At 39.3% G+C, this 18,611-nt stretch overlaps 1 protein-coding gene across 2 annotated transcripts in view; it reads right to left on the reverse strand.

Moving 5' to 3' along the window:
- CELF2 (CUGBP Elav-like family member 2) overlaps positions 1–18,611 on the reverse strand; it is a 786,847-nt gene that overhangs the window by 572,193 nt on the left and 196,043 nt on the right. The window lies entirely within an intron of this gene.

An 18,611-nucleotide genomic window follows, 5' to 3' on the forward strand; every position in this document is an offset into this window, starting at 1 on the left:
AAATCAGCTGAATACATATTCTTATTTCCTTCCACATGGCTTCTGTTGATATTTAAATAGGATTTTTCTAAGTAGTGGGGAATGAGGTTTGTTTTTAAAATACAGAGCAAACCATATCTGGACTATATCAACTGTAGCTGATTTCCAAAGAATAGGTCACATGGCAGAGGCAGTGAGCCTGCACCACAAATGAGGACATGCGGGTAGTTTCCATCTTTCGTGGACAGCATGGACAAACTTTCTAATCATCTGTCGCTTATAAACTTGATGACCTGCCCATGTTAAACATCATGGTCTCTACTAGCTTTGTGCACAACCACTGATGCTTCTGAGAGAGTTTTCAGATACCTCAGCCCATCTTAATTTTAAAGCAACCCTACAAGTCAAGCTGATAGATGAGTTATTTTACTGCTAAATAAAATGATGGCTGTAGAATGGGGCCAAAACTCAATCCCAGCTCACCAACCCTCCTACCAGAGTTTTTAGCTAATGTGTCAGGTGTGTTTGGTCTTATAGAACAATGCTCTGATGATTTATACCCACTTTCTGAACCCATAGTGTTATGCAACGTAAATTAATAAAGAGAACTATGATTTAAGACTTTTCTTCGCATTAGAAAAGTAGTAGCAGTCAATATTTAAAAAGATGGTTTCACAAAAGAATGAAAAATAGTTTTTGGCCAAGAAGAACATTTAACCCATTGAAAGTAAACGGAGGCGATGGAACACTGAGCAAGAGTGTTCTATATGAAAACTTATTTCACATATGCAATTTGAGTGCTTGACTTATGTGTTGGAGGCTGAAGCACTGAAAATTCTATGGAGCTAGTGTGCAATAAGATAGCTTTTTTCCAGTTACTGAGAAAGCAAAGTGTGTGTTTTCTCTCCTTTCTAGCTTTTGATTAACTACCAATGTCCTGTTTTATATCATGGTTTTGTTCTTTAAAATGACCCATGATGTTCTTAAAATGTTGAGTTACTTTCCTATTGACACATTTAATGATTTCAGAGATGCTTTATTTTTATTTCTGATAGCTCTCCAATTGGTTATGGCTTGTAGAATGTGAACTTTAAATTTCCTTCTTTCTGTCATCTAGGTTCAATCATAATCTCCAACCACACACTTAAAAAGACAGGAGAGCTCTTTATAAAGTCATCCAGTGATTAATCTTTTGCATGGTGGAAATAAAACCCCTTTGCAATATAAACTATTTCCAATAAGTTCAATGTTTTCTGAATATATGGCTTTTTAAATGTTTATGTTTCTATGGTGTAAGGATAAGAAGAACACACTGTAAATGTAAGCCCATATAATTATTTGCCAATTAAAATATAAGCATTAGATAAAAAAGAGCGTTTCAACATGCTCACTTTTATATTTTGGAGAAGTTATTTTTCCTATGATTAAAAGATATCCCTTGTAAGGAAATCATCAAAAATTCCCTGTACTTCTAGCACCGAAATGATTGTAATTCTGTCAACATGTCGTAGGGGCATATATAACCTTCTTTTATTGTGTCAGCCTACAGGCATCCTTGATCTCAATTGGTGTGAATTTCATTTAATTGCCATACTGTGGAAGGATGCAAGGTAGATTCTGTGATTTTTTTTCCCCTCTAGTTCACACTCTCCCGTCCTCTTGAAGCTGAACATGTCTAACCTAATTCTGATGGCTAGGCTTTAACTAGTTATAATTCAGCTACTATCCTGTTTTATATTTCATTGGTCAATATTGGTAACTGTACTGCATGCTTACTTTGTTTTTCCAGATACAACTTTCTTTTACCTATAATAATGCTGATGATGTTGGTAACAACAAATAAAAATAGTGATATAGGTAGGTCTGACAATCAAGTTTGCGAACTCATCCTAGAACTCATACCTCATTGCTGAATATCACTATGGTCACCTTCAAAGTACTCCTCTTGAGAAGCTATGCACTGATGCCAGTGGCTAGTCCACCCTTCCAAGCAATGTTGGAACTCTTTTTCTGGAATGACCATCAGAGCTGTCATCATATTACCTTGATGTCCTGAATGTCATCAAAATGTCTTTCTTTCAATATTTCCTTTATCTTTGGGTAAAGAAAGAAGTCACTGGGGACCAGAGCAGGGAGGGTTATTTGTTTACTGGCTGAAAACTCCCTCCCAGACAGTGCTGTGTGAGCTGGTGCATTGTTGTGATGCAAGAGCCATGAATTGCTGGCGAAAAGTTCAGGTCGTCTAACTTTTTCACACAGCTTTTTCAGCACTTTCAAATGGTAAATTTGGTTAACTGTTTGTCCAGTCAGTACAAATTCATAATGAATAATTCCTCTGATATCAAAAAGGTTAGCAACATCGTTGCAACAAGGTTGCGAACTTAATTGTCAGGCCTTGTATATAAATGCACAAAGAGCTTCAGAAAATTGCCTCGATTTAAAGGTTGCTCTTGAAGGAAATTTCATATTTTCTAGTGGCCAAAAGATGTTTGATATTTGGGGGGATTTATGTTTTTAATCACTATCTAAATATTGCTTGAAAGTAGAGTCTTATTGATTTCTTTGCTCTCATCTATACTAATATTTTCTTTCGGTACTATTTTGATTCATTCACAATGAGTCATCCTGTCCTGGATTAAATTGCAAGAGTGTTGGCATCACTGGGTCTTAGAGGTAACCAAAATTCTAAAAGCAGAATTGCATGCTATCCCAGCATTTGAAGCAGCTATCTGAAAACAGTTCATCGTTCACAGGTGGGCCTTACAATGACTGAAGGGCAATTCAGGATGATCTACAGATCTCAAGATGGATAAATGCATCTGGTGGTAGGTAGGCAGGCACAGACTTTTCTTGAGTTTTTCCTGCTGTTTGGCTTGCATCTAGGTAGTCAGCCAAAAAGTGTTTATTTAGCATTTTTTTTTTTTTTTATGTGCCAGGCACTATTCTAGGCCCCTAGATTACAGCAATGAATAAAATAGTCACTACCAGCAAGGGGCATGCATTCTACCCAGGAGAGTGGACAACAAACATGTAACAAGTAAATGAGATGATTTCAGGAACATACGCTATGAATAAGATAAAGACGGTGAATGTTCCACTTGGATGGCAGGATGGGAGCTGCTTTGACAGGTGACAGAGGCCTTTTGGAGAAGGACCGCTGGAGTTGGGACCTTAATGATGAGAAGAGGACATCGTACAAGGATCTGGGGTATGAGTATCACAAGCAGCAGGGAAAAAGGCATTGCGATTGAAACTTGATGCGACGTGTGCCGGGAGGAAGGTCGTGTGAGGGAGGTGAGGGCCAGGTTTTGAAGGCCTTGCAGATTTTAGTAAGGGTTGGATTTCACACCGAGTATTATGGGAAACAGAGGATTTAAAGGTTTAGAAATACTTCATTGACAGAGCAACAGTTCGAAGACTATGGCCTTGATCCTGGGAGAGGTGCCAGCGCTTTGCACTCGGGTGTGAGAGTGGAGGCCAGCAGCAGTGAGATTTGGAACATAGTTTGGAGAGCTGGATGTGAGTGTGAAGCAAAGAAATGATGATTAGATTTGGGAGAGGACGGGGGTGTGAGTGGACGAAAAGATAGATGTGAATATGAAAAATTCAGTTGCGCCTTGGCCCTGTTAAGTTGGAGATCCCACTGGGTATCGTGATAAAGATGCCACATAGGAACTGGATGAAAGAAGACAGACTTCAGTGAGTGGTGTGGGCTGGGAAATACATCACTGACACATGGATTGCATTTGAAACCATGGCACTGGATGAGACCACCCAGGAGGAGTGGGTATAAGGAGAGGCGGGCTGAGGGCAGAGTCCTGTAAACACTGAAATATTTATAGGGTTTATAGAAAGAAGGAGCCAGTCAAGGAGCTTAGGAAAACAATGGCCTGTGATGTAGTAGGAAAACGAGGTAAATGTAGATAGATCATGGAAGTCAACAGATAACGTGATTAGAGAAGAAACGTGAACTCAATCATGACAAGTGCTACTGAAACATTAAGTAAGAACTAACTGTCCACTCGGAAACTTCCTGTATCTTGTGAGGATGCAAATCTTATCTATGGATTAAGTAGGGGGAGGGTAATCAATAACATAAGCCCGAGCAGACCTGCCACCTAAAAGAAAAGCACTTCCCCTGTTATGGTAGATTCCAGTTCTTTGTAGTTATATCTTACCAACCTCCCAGGGACTCCATAAAACTACAGAGACAGGCTAAACTCTTTTGAGATGGGAAAAACTAGAGAATCAAGGACCCCAACCTGTTTTATAAATAGGAAAATGAAGGCCTTGAAAAATTAAAGATTGCTTAAGCTCAGTACTCCTATCGTGTTTTCTTCCTTGCAAATCCAGAGGGAATGAGTTTGGCATCTTCCCACGAGGGAAACCTGTAGTAGAATAAAGATGTACCTACTCCCCTCTGTTCTCATGGTGCACGTGGTGAGTCCTTATAAGTAACCCCCAGGTGTGCACACGGGAGTCAGTATTCCAGGTTGTCCTTGCTCAGTGAAGTTCAAGAGTGGGCTGGGGACCCTGGCAGCAGATGCTTCAATGTGACCAGAAAGGCATCCCTGGGACCCATACATGCAATGCCTTTCATCGTTTTCTGAAGAAAAGAAGCCCGTGAGTCGCACAACAACAATATCAATTCCATAACATCATACTTCCTGGCCTATGTGACTTCTTGGTTAAACTTACAGCAACCATAATGCATTGAATTCAACATTTTCTCTTATGGTCAATAGCCACTCGCACAGTTTGCTGTCTTCTTAGGCATCAATGTAAAGCAGATGTTCTCAACGTTGGGCGTGGGAGGGGCGATATTTGGCCATGTCTGGAGACAGAGGCAGGTTTGGTTGTCACACAGGAGGGGCTGTTGCAGTATCTGAAGGGTGGAGGCCAGGGCTACGCATCTCACACGCCGCAGGACAGCCCCGCGCAACAATGAGTTCTGACTCACAATGTCAATAATGTTGTGGGTGAAAATCTTTGACATAAAGAAACTCTAAAAATACCCAATTCTCAGCAGTAGTCTGAATTTTAAAATGGATTGAGAGTACAGTCCTGTTAGTTCATTTTCCTGACTGTTATACCCTTATATAACAATATCGATATCTCAGATTTATGCCATTGGTTTCACTTTTGGAAAACAAATGAGAAAGGTATTCCATTAGAGGTACACAGAAATTCCCCTCGCTTTCTACTGATTCCATTACTACATTTTAGAATTTCTTGTGAAGTTTTTGTGTTGCAAATAAAACCCCTACTGCTCCTGAGACAAAATTTGACACTCTAAAGTCATCCCAAGAAAGGAACAGAAAAACCAAAATTCAGATTTTAAGTTCACTGGGGAATGGGTATCCAGTGCAATTGATTTTTCAACCAAACAATTCTTTCCTTAATCATATTATCCGATCAAAAACATACTTCTGCTGGGTTCAGTTATGCTCATAAGACAGAGCTACACATACAGCCTATGCTTAGTACATGCTTCTTAAATAAGTGACGCCCACTGATTAAACTGTGCTTCCTGTCTCCCTGTAATTATTTCTACTTAGATATGAAATCGTCATCGTAGGAAATTTTTTGCCTGGAACACTAATTATTCCCAGACAATGAAGTCTTTTATAGCAAATCCATTTCTCTACCCCACTTTACGACTGCGAGAACTTCAACATACCTGAAGATTTTACTTGGAGAAATGCATTTTCCCTCCCACTATTGTTTCAAATGTACTGTTCCTGCACCCCATACCCTAGAGAAGAAAACTGTTTTGCATTTGCTATTTAAAGCATTCTTTTAGTGCTCTGGGAGTTTGAGTCCTTGAAAAGTGGCAGGTGGGGTTCTGTGAGTTTTCAGGACTGGATTGTGAAATCCTCAGTCAAAACATCATTATGAGCTGGAGGAAGAATCCTGCACAGAGCAAGGGAGCACGAGGGAAGGAATGGACAAAGCAAATACTCTTAGCTTTGTTATTCACTCAAGCACAAAACCATCAGTTTCCCTTGGGGAGACTGATCTTCTTTCTAGAATCTCGTGATTTGGAGGAGAAATTGAGGATGTTCTATGTATCAAGCAAGAACATTTCAAACCAGTGAAAGGAGTAAGAGATCACAGATATTATCCCAACTGATGGGAATCAGAAAAACCCAAGTGCTTGATTTAAAAATTGTATTGTAATTGCTATTATGTATTTCTTGAAAAATGTAACTGTGTCGATTGGTTTCCTTTGGACATAAGATGGTCAGTCACATTCTTGCCCTTTTTCTGTTAAGCAATGATGACATGTAACAGAAGAAAACAAACAGCTCACCTCCCCCCTTGGATACGGAGGAGCTTGGACAGTAAGTCTTATTCTAAGTGTTGAGGCCTTCCCATGCTGTCCTCATCGGGACTCCCATTATTGCTGGTAGGGAAGTTACTGCACTTAAAAGAGAAACAGCAGACCCAAAAATGGAGTCACTGTTGCTAAGCCCCACATCAGCAAACCAACACTTAATACCTAACCTAATTGCAGTTTCAGCATCTCCCAATAATGTAATGTTTAACCAGTCAATCTGGAATTACCTGGTCAACAATAGTGAGCAAGTCCCCCTACGGACCCCTTCAGGGAGGTGACCTAAGCCTGCAACAACAATTCACTTTTTGCACTCTTTGCTGGAAAACTTCCTTGTTTCACCCCTTTTCTGCGTTTAAAAGCCTTTCCCTTTCTACAGCTCTTGGGAGCTCCTTTCTGTTTGCTAGATGGGATGCTGCCTGATTCATGAATCATTAAATAAAGCCAATTAGATCTTCAAATTTACTTAGTTGAATTTTGTTTTTGAAACACTTCCTATTCCCTAACTTTTCTCAGAAAAGAAATAGCATTCTTTAAAGACAGGCATTTTGCTGGCTTCAAAACCAGGGACAATAGTTGAAAGAGAAGGGTGGGGAGAGATCAAAAATAACAAACAGAGAATTTTGAGAGCCAAGAATGCTAAGAAATTAGGAAGGACTTGGAAGGGGGACAGAGGAAACTGGAGATTTCTTTTCAAAGCCATCCCCATACTCTGGGCCTACATTTCCTTCTGAATGTTAATTACAGTCTTTACCTTGGCATTTTGCTCTCATATCAGGGAAGCAATTACAGGCCTAATTCAAATTCATAGCAGCCATTAACAATGAACAAACAGATACATTATTTTAATTCCATTTGCTGCTTCCTTTCTGCTGATGTATTGACCCATGAAGCTTTGACTGGATTGTCCTATAATTGGCATTTGGCAAAGGTTGTTATCATCATCATCCTTTTCATATGTGAGTATTTATTAAGCATATATTGCATATATAATACCTTGCAGGGCAGGCAGTTAAAAGACCACAGGCCAGAAATAGCCTTTGCCTTTATAGAGTTTATGCAAAGATGATTTCATTGTTTTAGATAAAAATTTAGTGTGTGTGTGTGTGTGTGTGTGTGTGTGTGTGTGTGTGTGTGTGAAGTTCAAGGTGAATACCAATATGCTACCAGGATTATTATTTCTTAAATAACATTTTCAACCACTCACAGTACATTATTTCACTCATGTATGTTAGACTTCATTCTTGGCTCAATAATACCATTTGTATCAGACTCCAAAGAAAGATCTCACAATGAGATATAGTTAATACAGAGAGGAAAACAAGAGAAATAGTTCTGAAATGAAATAATCCATAACCCTTTCCCTATTATTTCCTCTTCTTTCTTGAGTCAGTGACTTTTCTTATCATGAAGCTCTGTAATGTTTTCTTCTTGCCTTGAGTTTTGTGCACTGACGCAACTTCTGTTGTTTGAATTTGGAGGTGTTTTATACGTGCCAAGTCATTTGCCTGCTTTTCCTTCTTTGGAGCCATTTAATGTCATTGTCTTTTGTCCCAAGACACCAGCCCTTACATAAAGTAATTAGCTTGGCTAGAAACAGTGCCCAATCCCCCAGCACCATGATAATCCTGTGAGCTATAGGGGAGTCATTCACCTTCTTGAGTCTCAGGTTCCTCATCTGTAAAGCAAAATGATGGGATTTTAGACTGTGTTCTAGCTGAGATTTTACCTATGTTTTTAATTAAAACATATGTTCAGTATAGTGTCTAAACATAGTCCTGTGTATCTTGGCTTGTGGACCAAACCAGTACTATGAAATATTGTTCAACAGGAAAGATTTATTTAACAATGCATTGATGTTTCCTCTTTTATGCCCTTCGATTTTTGCTCCCTGCCTCAAATACTCAGTATTTTCATGATTTCTCTCCCTCAGATGATCTCCAGAAGCACAAAATGTGAAATCATACCTATCCCCTTGTTTGTGTGCAGGTATTTAAGTGTGTAAGGGCTAGGTCTGTGTCCCTGAACTTCTTTCTGTACAGGGTTTAGAAAAGAACAAATTTAGATACTTATTAATAGTTGATTTAAACTAAGAATTCAAACCTTACTAAAATCAATTTATAGCATCTGAACTGCACTACGCCTGGTATGAGAGGGAAATTATTAAAAAGGAGGCCATCTTGTTCAACCCCAGCGCCCAATGAGGAAAGCCGATCTACACCGCCCTTGACACAGGGTCACCCAGTATGCTTCTGCTTCAGCAGTGACCAGTTGCTCACAGATTCTTGAGGTGGCTCATTTATATTATTGACCAGCTCTGATGGGGAGGGATTGTGTTCTCCACGTGAACCAAAAATCGGTCTCATTGTATTTCAGCCATTTTTAAAATTTTGTTTCTATATTAACAAGGAATTCATCTCACATTCTCATCATTCAAGTATTTAATGACAACTATCATTTCAGCATTGCTTCACATTCACTTCATTCGGTTGACCAATTTTTCCTACCTTAAATAGAGGAAAGAAGTCTGTTTTTACCCTGCCTGACATAATCAAAAGCCCCTACTAGTATCAGATGGCTAAGCTTTTGCTGACATTTAATAAAATGTCTGGAGATTGAGGGTACACACTCCATTGGAAAATTACCAAATCAAATTGTGCACGAATTATAGAGTCTGGCTTCTGTAGTTAGCACCCTAAAATTGAATTATTATTTATATTTCCACTGCCGGATCGTACTTAGAGAGCCAGCATTTCAAATGAATTTGAATATTTAACTCTAACTGATAAATTGGAGGAGAGGCAATTCCCCCAAAGTCAGAGCTCACGATTTTAGTATTGACCCCAAGAATAGAGGTTTTATTGAAAAACTGGCCTGTTTTTGGAAGATTAAAGTTGGAGCAAGAGTCTTGGTGGAATGGTTGCTTTCTTACTTGTAAAATTAAAGGCTTTCTGAGCTTTGATATTTTCATCTGCTTTATCTTCTCTCCTTCAAATCAGTAGATGACATAGAGGGAGGGAATCTTTATGTGGCTCGCAAATCTCTCTGTCTAAAGTTCTGGTGCAACTATAAAGTTTAAAGTTGTAAAATCTAGGTAGAGAAAGGTCACTGGACTATATATGAGGTATGATAAAAAAACTACAGTGAATGCTGCTGCCGAGTGCCATCCAATGGAAAGGCAGGGATCTTCAATACTGGAAGCGGCTGTCAAACCTTACTAACAGTGTGTGACAAGTTTCAACTTATTCAGGGAAGTCAGTCAGGTGTGAGCTATGGTTGAGAGAAGGTGTGTTTTAAAGTATGTCATAAATCATGCTCCATCATGACAAAGCTCCGTGTCACACATCGCTTCTGGTATAAGGCAATTTCTGTCAAATAAAAACATTGCAGTGTATCCTCATCCACCTTATTCACTGGATCTGGCACCGTGCAACTTCTGGCTCTTCCCCCAAGTCAAAATGATTCAGGACATGAGGCAGCCACAACAGCACAACTAAAGACATTCACAAAAGAGGACTTTCAGAACTGCTTCAGAAAGTGGCAGAAACTATGGGATAAGTGTTTTCCAAGCAAGGAGTGTATTTTCAGGGGGATAAATAGCAATGTGTCTTTTACTGTAATAATTTTTTTATTATTAATTTAAACATTCACCATGCTTTTTAATCACACCTTGTATCTGGGAACTTGGGTATTGTTCTTAACAGCTACTACTAACTGCTTCTCTGACCTTTGAGAAGTCATTTGAGTTCTGTGGACCTTTGTTTCCTAATATGAAATCTGAAAGGCTCTAGTTGGGTACCTTTAAGATACATTCATGCTCAACAGTAATATGGTTAAGGAAGGATTTTGCACTACTTGAAAATTTTAATACATGTGTCCTCTTGCTTCCCATTATCAGGAATAACTAAAGGTTTGGTTGCATTTGGTTGAGAACTGGCTAAGTATTACTTATGACTTAGGAACCTTCTTTCCATAGCAGATTGAGGCCCATGACTTTGATTACTGTGAAAGTAGAAGCTGAGGATGGGACTGGTGCTACAAATGCTGTGAGTCTAATGAGGTGGATGGGTTGAGGTTGATAATGGATTGACAATTTATCTGGTCTTGTGATTAGCCCTAGCTACTTTTGGGCTTGCTTTTCCTAAAAGATCTAGCTGGGGTAGGAGACTTGAGAAAATTTCTGTATCTGCTATTTTTACAATCAGTTACATGGAAAGTACTCATTTAATTTTTGTTGATTTCAGTTGAATTAAAGGTAGGTCCTGACAGAAAAGTTTTTTCATTTGTTCCTACTTTATTCCTAAGTGGAATAAAGCTCCGAGATTTTACCTATATTTTTGGTAAAGCCAATTTCAATAAGCCATTTTGATAAAGCCAATTCCAATTATTTAAAACATTTAATGACTTGCAAAATTCAACACATGCATAGTCACAGAGTTCTTCCTAGCTTTCTGAAGTTGTAAGAATAGACCAAGCTAAATACACAGATAATTGAAGAAGAAAAATAATGTATGTGTTGGGTTTGCCATCCTAGTAAAGACTGACCACAAGGATAAACATTGACTTGTATATTATGATAAATAAAATTGTTCCTTTATTACATCACATTTAGGCAACATTTATAAGCAATTTATGCAAATGAATGCAATTTGTGTTGCAACCACATAGCCAATCCACGTTTTAAATATATAGCTTCTCATTTGGTCAGTTTTCTTAAACCTATCATCAGTGCCAATGTCACTGATTTCTCTTGATTCCCTAATTCCATGAATTAGTTCCCCTTCTTTTCTTTTTCCCCTCCCCTCCACCAATATCATTATTAGCTTTTGATACATCTGGCTTTTGGAAAACCTGAGGTCTTGCTTTCCATTTTTACAGAGGGGCCCATAAATTCAACCCTAGTTTCCTGTTTGGCAGAACCTTTCTATTTCTGCATATGCTTTTCCTTCCCACCTCTCAGTATGCTGAAGGCTGGAGGTCTCCCTTCATATGGAACGCACTCTGAGTTAAAATACTGTAAGTGGAGGATGATGATGGAGGGCTCCAGGAGAATGAGAAGGGCTGGAGGGCTATCTGGACCAGGGGTACTGGTAGGAACAGGGAGAGGGAGTCAGGTATCACGGTCATCCATCTGCTCATTCATTCACTCACTCTCATTAAACAAGAATTTAGTGAGTGTCTACTTTGTGCCAAGTACTGTGCTAGGTACTAGGGATAAAAATGAACAAGTAACCATGGCTCTTGCCCTCTTCATGTATGGTTTACATGGAGGATACCAGCACGATTCATCAAGTACCACTGGAAATGGGCACTCTCACTCTTGCTCCAGAAAGCCTAGATGTGGCTTCCTGGAATAAGAGTGAGAGTAAATAACCTGGGAGATGAGGCTGAAAAAGCCAGGGAGGAGGGGACATGGAGGTGAGGAGACTGCCCCGGACTGAGCCAATACCTTGAATAATTGGCAAATTAAGGACATTTAAAACAGTTAAAAGCACTTCATCCCAATTTTAGCAGGGGAGTAACAGGAAATCCAAGCTTTTGGGGGAGGATATGAGTCTGAACTCATACTCTTTTCTGACCTCCTAAGTGCTAAGTGAATAAGCGAGAAGTTCTGAGGCTCCTCTTTAGATTTTTGTGTATGTTTCTTTACTCTGCCCTGCCATTACTCCCCCTGCCCCCAACTTGAAGTTCAAAATAGCCTTTCGATCCATAGCAGAAATGAAATGCAAATGTTTCAGAGTTACTCCAGTGCTATGGAAAAGTCTTATCCTGAGTTTTTCCAGTTCCTACAGAGAAGGAGGGAGATGTCTATACTCTAGTGAGTTCTTGGATGCTGAGCAGGAGGAGAAATGAGAAGAAAATGCATCTCACACAGTTTGAGAGCTTCACAAATTGATTCTGTATCTTTATGTTCACTCATGGAAGAGTCTGGAAGGGGAGTGGGTTAGACAGATACTAGGGGAGAGAGAAGATGAATGAATTCTTATATAAGCTCCTTCACGTCTTCTGGGATGGTCTGGGGGCATTGTGATGGGAATGTTGGGATTCTCTTACTATTAAATACTATGATCATCGTTAAACCTTCTGCTTCATGGTTAAGAGCCTGTGCTGAGACCCAAAAGACACAAATGCCAGGACATCAGTGTGGACAGATGGCAGGATGAAGGAAAAAGCAATCTGCCTGCCTGGGAGTCAACTCAGCCCAAATTTTCCAGCAACTGCAGACTCTAGAAACCAGAGACTCCACTCCACTGCCACGTTGCTGGTCACCAGCCTTTTAATTGTGCAGCTTGAAATAAAGTACCCCTTGATGTTTAATTATTATATTATTGTTCATTATTTCTGTTTAGTAAAAATCTAAGTTCCAATAATGAAAATCGCTTAGATAATTTCAAGAATTTCAAGCTCCTGAGGACTTCATTTCTAAAATACAGGAGAACCTGACTAATTCAGACTAATGACAATAGCCCCATTGTGAATTACCAAATTTTGTAGATGAGTGGGTAGGCAAACAGACAGAAAAAAATCAAGGAAATTAAATCACACAATACTCGTATGCTTTATCTATTTGTTTTGACAATGGTAGTTCAGACTTAACAGTCTATGATAAAAGTTTTCTGTATGTCAGTAAATGGATTGTCTCTTGTTTCATAAAGATAATGAAGTCTCAGTAATCAGAAATCTCACTGTACAACTCAGACAGACATTAAATCTTTGCACAGAGATAGCTTTGGGACTGCAGGGGGTTTCAAATAATTATCTGGCTTACAGAGTACTGAAGTGAGAATGATGGAAGTTCTACTGTAAATGCAAAGTGAGGAACCAAGGTGGAAAGATATTTTAATCCATCTTCAGGTTGCCATTTAGAGTTAGCACTATATATAGAGGGTGCCAAACAAAACAAAACAAAAACAAAAACAAAACAAAAACGTATACACATTTTAAGGAAAGAAAAAACTAAAACTGTAATGCTCAATATATACTGATAATAGAAGATGAATACAAGTCATGTTCAACTTCTGCAATTACAAGAGGTCCAGACATTCTGATTATGGTGAAGTACTGCTTGAGCAACGTTAACAATCTCTTAAAATGCGTATACATTTTTTTGGCACCCCTGGTGTGTGTGTGTGTGTGTGTGTGTGTGTGTGTGTGTGTATGTGTGTATTTTTCTCTCTGCAATCACAAATATTTCAAGGCAGAGGAGCTCTCACATGTGTTCTCTTACCCAAACTCCTAGGCTATTACGCTGCTGTGTTGATTAGGATTTCATGATTTCTTCCTTCAAGAAAGAAGGAGGTCCAACTTAATTACATGCCATTGTCCCTTATCTGAGAAAGGGCTACACATTTTTATGTGTGTAAAGGGACCCAGGCCCAGAGGTAGAGGAGGGATTCAGAATCTAGAGCATCTAGTCATGTATTGCCCATCACTTTCTATTGTCTCTTCCTTCTATTAATCTTGATGAATGGTTCCCAACTCTGGCTGTACACTGAATCACCTGGGCAGTTACTTAAACACACCATTTCCCATCTGCAGACCGTCATAACTGATGATTGAGAGCCATTGCGAGACTACTGATAGTTGAAAGGACCCACATGAAACTGTGCTTGGGGCTGAATCTTCAGGACTGGAGTATGGGTCCTTAGTAGAGCCACAGCCGTGAGGGTAAGTATAGATGCCAGGCAGGGTAGGGGGCAGTCTCACTGGTAGGTGCAGGTAGAAGCATGAGCTTTGGAAGCAGTGGGCTGGGTTTGAGCTGTCATTTTACTGCTTACTATCACTTACTGCTCTGTATTAAAATTTACTTAATGTCTCACCACTCAGTTTTTTTCATCTGTAAAATTTGCATAATAGAAGTATCTTACCTATAGAGTTGTGATTAACTGAGTTAATCTACTTGAAGGGTCCAGAATAGTTCTCAGCTCCTGGCAAGAACTGTAAACTTGTTACCATGTTTCCCCGAAAATAAGACCTAGCCAGACAATCAGCTCTAATGCATCTTTTGGAGCAAAAATTAATATAAGACCCAGTATCATATCACATCATATCATATCATATCATATCATATCATATCATATCATATCATATCATATCATATCATATCATATCACATCACATCATATCATATCATACCTGGTCTTATATTATAGTAAAATAAGAACAGGTCTTATACTAATTTTTGCTCCAAAAGATGCATTAGAACTGATTGTCCGGCTAGGTCTTATTTTCGGGGGAACACGGTGGTTGTGATTTGAAGGGATCTGGAGGGCAGGACAGAGGAAGCAAAAGGCACCGCTGCTCTGGAATGGCTGTAGGTTCTGAGAAGAGATAACTAGGCCCACAGGAGACAGCCGGACTGCTGAGAGCTGTCAGGAAGACCAGGATGGCCCTTCTGAGTAGACGCCATAAAGGTTTGAAACAGTCAGTTTTATAGAATATTTTATTGTGTACCTATTTGGGGCAAGAAAACACATGTTAGAAAATGGTCAGGGAAATACAATTGCTTATATTTAAAGAGCAGTATATCCGAGCTCTAATAAATTTTGTTCATCACCAAAAATAGATCTGGAATGATTTGTACAGGGACAAGTAGTTCTCAGACATGCTTGCTTATCTGTGGAAGGAACTATTGCGGAGATGTCATCAGCTTGGTTAAGATGTCCCAAACGTTGACACAACTAGAGTGATTCATTTGGGCTGGTGGGGGAGGACTGGGGACTCCTCAGCAAGGTTAAATTTCAAAGACTTAGAGGTGAGAGACACATAAAGGGCTCTGTCAAGTATAAAGGAAACTTTTGGCAAAAATAACAAGTTAAGCATACCACCACCATTCTTTTTGCTAAAGTTAAACTTAGATTTACGGAGAATTTGTAAATTGTTCATTTGGTAGATAGTTCCCCTGTTAGTAGCAAAATTACATTTTGGGCATCTTCTTCCTATTCCATGTCCTTTTGTTTCAAACCAGGCAGGGCTCACGGAGCAGAATACCTATGAGTTTAGTGCTGGCTTAAGTGAAAACTAATTAGGGAAGTGAATCCGCTGGTCCCCTCAAAAATCAAACATTACCTACCAGAAACAAATCAAAATGACTTTTAGATTGTCTGTTATTTGGGAATATCTGCACTGCGGCTCCTTCAATTACCAAGTCTAATTCGGAGTGGACTGAAAAGTTAAGCACTTTTGCAGGAGAAGTTCGTGAGTCATTCAGTCTAAGTCTAATTCATTTGTACAGTATTTTTTGGGCAAGGGTGGGTAGCTAGGGATTCACCTAAGTATGGAGAAGAGGAAAATTGCAGTATGAGGGATTTCCTAAGGCCCCTAGGTGAGGTGGCAGCAGAAATGGAAGACAGGATGTGGGCGCTCATCTCCACGCGGTCCTGCCTCCTGCTTTGCCTAATTTGCCCCCCAGCAATCCGCCACTGCTGTCCGCCCCTATTCCCTGTCCTCACACAAACACACAGAGGCAATTTGGGTTGGCATGGTGGGGGGAGCCTGGTTACTGCAATGTTTACACATATTATGTCTCTGTGTGTCCCCATATCAGGCACATCCTATGAAAAGCTGGAGACACTGGTATTTGGATATAATTGAAAGGGCACATGCTAATTTGGACCCTGTGACAGCCCTGTAACCAAGATTCACAGTTGCAAATAGTTGACAACTCAGCTATTGGGTGAAAAGAGGGTGATGGGAATCTGATTTGATGGGATGCCCCTCTCTGACATGTGAACAAAGAAACCTGCATATCTATTTTTAACCAGGCTCTGGAGACTTCCAGTAATTGACATTTGGAGCCGAGGCTCATACTTGTCCCACTTCCTGGGGATATTTGCATCTTTTTCTGTGTTTGGGTTTTGTCTGTCTAATCCTTCTGAGCTGGTTGGGAGGCAGCCCTAGTCTGTGCATAGGCAGAAAGCTTGCAGTTGCCCTCCTCCCTTTTCTACTCCAGGAAAAACGCAAAGACTCCTTGGAGCTTTCATGAGTCGCTATACAGAAGAGCCACTGATAAATCTGAGCTTAGGTCTCATTGTTATTATTTGCTACAGTAGGAAAAAGGGAGGTGTGCAGATTGGATCTTTGCATCAGGTGCAATGTAAAGAATAACGATGCCAGCGGTTGGTATTCGGGGGCTTCTTGCAAACGTTCCTCACACAAGGTGGTGATCAGAATAAATTGTAAAGTCCATGAATTTGGTTTTTGGGCCTTCCCTTTGTCTCCGTGGTGTTACTAATTCTGCCCTATCCATTTGCCTATATTTGGTTTTTTATTTTGTCTCTTCCTAAACAAAACTTGTCCATGAAAGGATTCAATGATTGATCTATACTGAAGCATAATGGACAGATGGGGTTATGTGCTACATCTTAGTGTCCTTAAAAATCATTTTAATAGGGACAAAAGGCTTTCAGCCAAAGGAGTAAGCCTTTTGTCTGGGAATTTCAGACATCTAGTGGAGCCATATTTTCAATTTATGGTGAAGGTTGGACTTTTTTTCTGGAAATATTGAAATGTCAACATTTAAGTATTTAGATGCTATTTCTATCTATTTAAGACGAGTCTCCCCTAAGATGAAGGTAAAGGTGTAAAATCTGGAAAATAGTTTGAAGATACCATTCTAGTCTTCACAATCAATCGCCTGAGTTGCCATTCAGAAAACACAAATCTCTTCACTCCAGTTGAAAGCCAGAAGCAGTTTAGTTTGGCTCTTAAAATAAAATCCCAATCTTAAAATAGTCAGGTCAGTAATGCGCCAGGAGAGTCTAGCCTTCTCTGGCACCCTGCCTTCCTCTTGCTTTGGGAGCTCCCCCAAAGCAGCCTTACTGCAGTTCACAACCTTCTGACCATTCTGCCTCAGGCATCCACCTCTTCCAAAGAAGAACGTCTGAGCTACCTCTGCCTGGAAGGGCATCCTTGTCTCACTTCCTTTCCACCCCTCACCCCAACTGCCTGTCTAGATCACTGCAATCACCCTTCAGAGAGTGGAGCACTTCCTCCAGGAATGTTTACTGACTGTCTAAGGACCCATTCCTATGGAACGAGGACTGTGTATGAATCACCACTGACGTCCTCTTCTCCAGCATAATGCCTGGCCCAGGGGCTGCCATAAGAAGCACTTATTATATCATCAAGTTCATCTGTAGGACTGACTAGTTATTCTCAAATCCTGAGAAGTTTTGTAGAAATTTTCTCCTATCCTGATTGGATAATTATTATCATGATAATTAATTTAATAATGAGGAAGAAAGTAACTTAAATACAATAGTTGTCTTCAGAACATGATTTTCCTTGGTAAGCTTGGTATGCATATGTGCATACTTACACATAACAAAACGTGCAGCATAAATGGGATAATATTTAATTTTTCAAAGGACCTTCTGCATGTTCTATCAAATTTGCTCATTAAAAAATATCTGTGAGAAATATAAAACATATTGTGAAGAAAGTAAGATATATAGAGAGATATATATCTATATCTATATAGATATATATCTCTCTATATATCTTACTTTAGTTTGTAATAGTGGGTATCTTCTATGATGTATGGTAAATATAGTAGATATATACTAGTAAATAGTGTATGTAGTATATAATACACTATATAATAGGTATGTATACTGCATATATATTAATTTACCAGTATATTATATAATTATATATTATATATACATTATAGATTATATATTCATTACTGAGTTTTAGAATTAAGAGTGATGGTTAGGACAGTGAAAACTCTATGTAGGTGTTATTGAAAAGACTGACCCCAGACAGCCCTTCCTTATGTGTTGGCGTGTGTGAAAATGGCTCTTTAAATTTTGCAGTCTTTTGCTGTTTGCTTTGATAATAAATAGATGGAAGCTATGAGAAGTCTTTCATTGCTGACTTTTCTGTAAAGTGAGATAGAATAAAAAAGACGTCACTTGGGCAGTTGAGCTTCAAATGTGTTTGTTGCACAAGCACGTTATTGGAGCCCCAGACCTGCTGTTTACTGAGAAGGCTACGCCAAGGCTTGGATGGGTTATCCTGAGAACTGATGGGTATGTGATTCTGCAAAAATGTAGGGTTTCTCCTCTTTCAAGAAAAAGCAAAGGAAGGACCATTCCATAATATGTATCATTTATTTTGCATCAAAGACTTCGCTCAGCATTTTCACTTGTTTTATATTTGTGATTTAACCCTTCCCATATCCTTAGAGATGTAGGTATTGTTATACTGATGTGTTATAGTGTGGGGAAGTCAGTTAACTTGTATAATGTAACAGGCATAGCCTGCTATTAAAATTGTTCTGTTCTACCAC

This window comes from Rhinolophus sinicus, linkage group LG02, assembly GCF_036562045.2.
Source record: "Rhinolophus sinicus isolate RSC01 linkage group LG02, ASM3656204v1, whole genome shotgun sequence".
Classification (NCBI taxonomy): Eukaryota; Metazoa; Chordata; class Mammalia; order Chiroptera; family Rhinolophidae; genus Rhinolophus; species Rhinolophus sinicus.